This window comes from Cupressus sempervirens, chromosome 11 (genome assembly GCF_028749045.1).
Source record: "Cupressus sempervirens isolate cs-2001-9-10 chromosome 11, ASM2874904v1, whole genome shotgun sequence".
Taxonomy (NCBI): Eukaryota; Viridiplantae; Streptophyta; class Pinopsida; order Cupressales; family Cupressaceae; genus Cupressus; species Cupressus sempervirens.
In genome coordinates this window covers 61098700-61103917 of record NC_143128.1, presented here as the reverse complement: position 1 = coordinate 61103917, position 5218 = coordinate 61098700, and the positions used below count along the sequence as shown (strand labels likewise).

At 36.0% G+C, this 5218-nt stretch overlaps 1 non-coding gene and 1 pseudogene across 2 annotated transcripts; both read right to left on the bottom strand.

Annotated features, from left to right (window-relative positions):
* Positions 1-354: 354 nt before the first annotated feature.
* On the bottom strand, positions 355-2884 carry LOC149528249 (SART-1 family protein DOT2-like; annotated as a pseudogene). Its single transcript, XR_016358349.1, has 5 exons — positions 2164-2884; positions 1628-2011; positions 1286-1506; positions 1087-1171; positions 355-941 (listed from the first exon to the last, which is right to left on the bottom strand). The product of XR_016358349.1 is annotated as an SART-1 family protein DOT2-like (transcript).
* A 75-nt stretch (positions 2885-2959) lies between these two features.
* On the bottom strand, positions 2960-3080 carry LOC149528248 (U6atac minor spliceosomal RNA). The gene has a single exon (XR_016359423.1). It is a non-coding gene; the product is annotated as a U6atac minor spliceosomal RNA (small nuclear RNA).
* Between the last annotated feature and the right edge of the window lie 2138 nt (positions 3081-5218).

Here is a 5218-nt window from a genome sequence, read left to right as displayed (position 1 = left end):
ATGCTTTGTTAAAGCATTTTAAAAACAAAATCGTGAATTGGTGAATAGCAGCCACTAAAAGTTCCTCATGGGGCTGTAGAACAATTTCAAAAATCCATATTCACCACTAAACCACAGATCCCTGAAATTTGTAGTCACCAATAAGAGGAACTAAAGCCAAGAAACTCGGAATGTACAGAAAAGCAAGAAGCAAAACAGTGTACACAAATGTACTTTCCGACAAAACTAAAATAGCAAAACATCGTAATGGAGGTAAGGGAGATTTGGTGAATAGCTCTGCAGTACCAAAGGAAAAATAAGCAATATAGCGACCAAGCATGACACCTAAGTGTATTGCCAAACAAAACAACAATATAGGGTTAAAAGTAGAAAACCTTACATATATTGAGAAACATTGGTCAAAATACATTTTTGAGCAGAACCATCTGGGTAGGGCTATTTCTTTGCTTCAGTCACTGATGCTATTGCTATAGAAATTCCTGAAAAGAAAAAAGAAAATCTACACCATAACAACATCCCTAGATGAAAACCCCATCAAATATCAGACAAAGGTCAATACATTCTATCCATTTCTTCAATAACCCATTGCATACTGACCTGCCATATCAAATGCACTACTACTTTTCTTTACACTATTTTGGCATCAACATCTCATAAACCCACATGTTATTTGATTGAAAGATGTAATTCCCAAAACACAAACAACTTGTATCCCAAATCTTCGGTTTGCCAAAACAACCAGATCACATAAACATCAGAGAAGCAATTGTTAGGCAGCCTTTGTAGGTTAGAACTGAAGAGTCCTTTAGTAGCATCAATAATCAACACTGTCCAGATCCCACATATGATTGCTATCTCCAACATCATGAAGTCTTTGGTTTCTTTGGAGGACCCATTGCTCCAACTTCAGGCTTGCGTTTTATACCTAAAAATTTCTCAACCTATAATGAAGGCAATGATGTGAGTGTAAAGACAATACAAACAATTGTGGCATTCAAGTAAAATATGCATAATAAATTCTGAAATTCAGTTTTTGTGGTAAATGGAATAAACAAAAATCTGATGAGACATGATGATAGCACAAACCTTCCTATCACCAAGCATTGGTGTCAAACTTCACGGGTGCTCCTTCTCAACAGTTGCAAAACCACTTCTTGGATCGCTAGTTTGCCTACGGCAGCCCAAAAACATAGACAAATCAAATTACTACTGGCAACAATCAAACAAATATAGAATGCTTTCAGTAAAATAACTCTTTTTTTCATGAGAGAGGTGACAAATTTACCCTGGTTTGATTTGACCACTAAGGACAACATAAGGAGTCCGCTGTTTGGACTGAACATCACGCATTTTCTCCATGGACATTAATGGGGTGTCCCCAGAATTCATTTACTTTAGCTTCAACTCTTCCTGATACTGTTTCATTCGTTTCTCTTCTTTCATTTTGCCAGAGCCTTTTCCATGGAACTTGTGCGATAGCTTTCGAAATGCTTCCTTCGGTGTCATCTACAAAAAAAGACAGCATCAAGCGACTCTGTTTCTTTGAATAATGCAGTATTGCTGTTTTGAGCTATAAATGAAACATATGCTTTAAGAACATGACATCTCTAGAAATAAAGATACTTACTACACGACCAAACTCGTCTAGACGGTCCAGAAGTATCTCCTTTGGTCCATCATTGTCTCGGACACCGACAAGCTTGCTCTTTTTTTTATCCATATTCCTTCCACCCCAATCAACAGTCTCGCTGAACGCACACCTTTCCTTAAACAGTTGCAAGGCACCTGCCAAACCTTTTCCAACAGAAGCTTCTTTAATATTGTCATCTCTTATCACCTCTTCCTCCCTGTCTTCTTTATGATGATCAGATTCTGGCTTGTTCATCAGTTCTGCCTTGTTCATCGATTCTAGCATCCACACCTTTTTCTTCACGAGGAGAATCTTCTTTTTTAGGTTCTGAAATATCATCTTCTTCATTGAAGACATCTTCAACTGCAAGTTTGTGAGATTCTGGTTCCAAGAACAAGGAAATTCCATTAAACGAAATACAGAAAATTGAAAATATAATATGAGAAATCAAACTCATCAATGCTATTTGCTAACACAAAAGAAGAAATAAAAAATCTATATCATTAATTCTAATATTTCTTATTTTGCTACGCACCCTCATCAAGTTGTAAACCCCACACAAACTCTTCCATCTCGGTAAATAAAACTTTATTGTCCGGTGCTTCATTTGATGACAGGCTTTGGCTATCTCCATTCAACTGATTTGCAGATACTGCTATGCGAGCCACTGCCTGAAGACCAGAGCCAATACCTTTATCTTGTTTCTTTAGAGCTGCTTGCCTAGCCTTCTCCAATGATTTGTATAGATCTTCGTCCTCCCCACCAAAAACAGTATCACCATCATCATCCACCTGCATTTCATCTGATGGTTTTGCATCTCGCAGCCCTTTGGAAGCCTCTGTTGCTTTATTTAGTGCAGTTCCATATGCATCTTTCCGTTGTTGAGCCTCTGCTTTCTCTGCTTCCACCCTCAAAATCTTTCTCTGTGTACCAGCCCTGGAACCAAGGTCTTCAGCACCCAGTCCAGAAGCAATTGCTTCTATTTCAAGTGCATCAACATCCAGCTTATCCTTCTTCCGCAATTTCTTCTTCTTCTCGGGTTTCTTAAATTGAAGCATTTCATCATGAGTATAATAATCAGATGTGCTCGTTCCAGGTTGAGCCTGTGATTCATCAGCTTGATTCCCCATGGCTGCAATATGCAACTTCTTACGTATCTGACACAAACAAAAATACTATTATCAGGTGCCAAATACAAAGAAGGGCTTAATTATAAGATACCAAGCATGTAATAAAAATCAGACTTCTTTCAAAATGAAATAAGAAACAACTTAACTACTTCTGTTTCAGAAACAACAAAAATGTATAATGTCAGCAAAACAGACTTTCATAAATTCAATACATGTAGCACCAGCAGCAGGTTGCCTTGGCAATGTGTGAATGGAAAGTCCAAAGATTGTTCCCATCCTGATAAAGGGAGATGACAAATATCTTTCCTTTCTACAAATGTAACATTATTTCTTATCAACAAAGAGTAAACTTCTTATCCACAAATAGCCTAAGCTCACAGCAAGATAGAGGTTCAAAATGTATCAAAAGCTCAGAGATAACTTTGACTCGTCATTTCAAAGGAATTGGTTCAGAAATTGTTTTGGAAAATCAAAATCACCTTGCAATCCTAATCTTCAGAATCACTGATCACCGTGCAAAGATTGAGTGAAATGACATCCAAGGAGATGCAAAAATAACAAAAACACAACTCTCTCTTGCTATGCAAAAGATTAGAATAGTATGCACAAATGTTTTCAATTAGAAACAATTATTCTGACAAAGTTTCCCAGCAAGGGAAAAAAATATTAGCTACATTATAATCCAATTTGGTAAAAGTGTAACACCAGTCTATTAACTAGAACAGCTACTACCTAAAATTATCAAAATTTAACATTTGCAGGATATCAGGGTATTAATAAACGTGAAGACTGGCCAATCATCAGGTAAATAATATAAAATATATCCTACCCAAAAAATAATAAAGGAAGTACTTACAGTAGAGGCTGCAACTTCAATTCTAGAAAACATAATAATATATCAAATTAACCTTGAATAAAATTCAAGTATAAATACCAAGCTTTTGAGAAAAATGATTCCAGAGGTACTTGCAAGATATAAAAGGTACAAGCAATATTTTAAATTACAGCATCAGTTTGAAAACAAAAAAAAACCTAGCAATCATCTATGAAAGTGGCCCTAAAAATGGAAATAGATAACTAGCTCTTCCTCCCACCCCAGACCCATGTAGTATCCTCCCCTATTTTTTTTTCCAACATAAAGAAACTTGCAAGCTACTTTATGATATCAATTGATTTGCTTAATAACTCAACATAGCATTTTTGTCAAACACTTGGCACACATACTACAATATATAGGAAAATCAGAAACTTCTTATTTGCTAATTAAATATTAATTTTTGCCATGTCAATGTGCTCATACAATTGTTTAACATGCTGCGACAAATATCAGTCTCGTATTTAACAAATACAATGCAAAGTATAAAAATTTGACAGAAAAAACCTGGTATTAGTTGCTGTAGTATTTTCGCAGATGTAGTTGGCAGCCTTCCAAACCCTCAAAACAACAAGAATAAACGATAAACTTGTGGCAAATACTGTTCACACACTGTAGCAAATTCACTATTCATCCGCACTATAGCAAAACACTTCAGCTGGTCTGATTTCTGATTTTTTTTTATGCCCAAATCTACTTCTAGTGTTATATCTGTGCATAAATTTCTTTTATTTTGACATGCAACCACCAAATTTGTCAAGAACTAACATGCAAATGATTAGAAGTAGCATGCAACCATAAATTTTTACATGCAGCTGATTAGAAGCAACATGCAACCATAAATTATGACATGCAACCATCAAATTCACCAAAAATTAACATGCAAATGATTAGAAGTAGCATAACACCATAAACGTATAGGCCTGGGCAACCCGAATGACCCGGGGAATTGGTTGCCATTAGCGCACACAATCGACCTGGGGCTCCCATTTTCCATTTTACTAATAGAAGAAAAATTATCACAAGGGAAAAAAAATCAATATGCATACGCACTTGCTTTATTTTCTTCTTAGGGTTTAAATCAATCCCTCCCGTGCCATCGTAAAAATCTTCAACGCTTATTTCATGTGATACACATTATCTGCGTTACCTTAAAGGTGGGGCCTTACTCTGATGAAACAAAGAAAAACCTTAATTCGAATTGCACAAGTTGTGAATTACCTGTTAATAGGCGGCCACGAGTTCCAAACAATGAAACTGATTGAAAACCTGAAATTCTTAGAAGCAACAGAGAATCGTTAGCTTGAGATGTTTTCTGTAAAAAGTTTGAGCAATTAGGAGTGTAAGAAGATGCAATTTATAGATTTTTATGGAGGAAGCTCCTTGCGTAAATATGTAACGCTCCTGCTATATGTTGCTACGCTGCTGTATGTATATTTACACTTCATCATGTTTATTATTAGTAGTTACTATTAGTTCTGGAATACTAATAGTTTAGTTCCTGTCTATGGCAGGAATACTATCAGTTCCTGCAGCAGGAATACTATTAGTTCTTGCCTATGGCGGGAATACTAAAGCATTCAT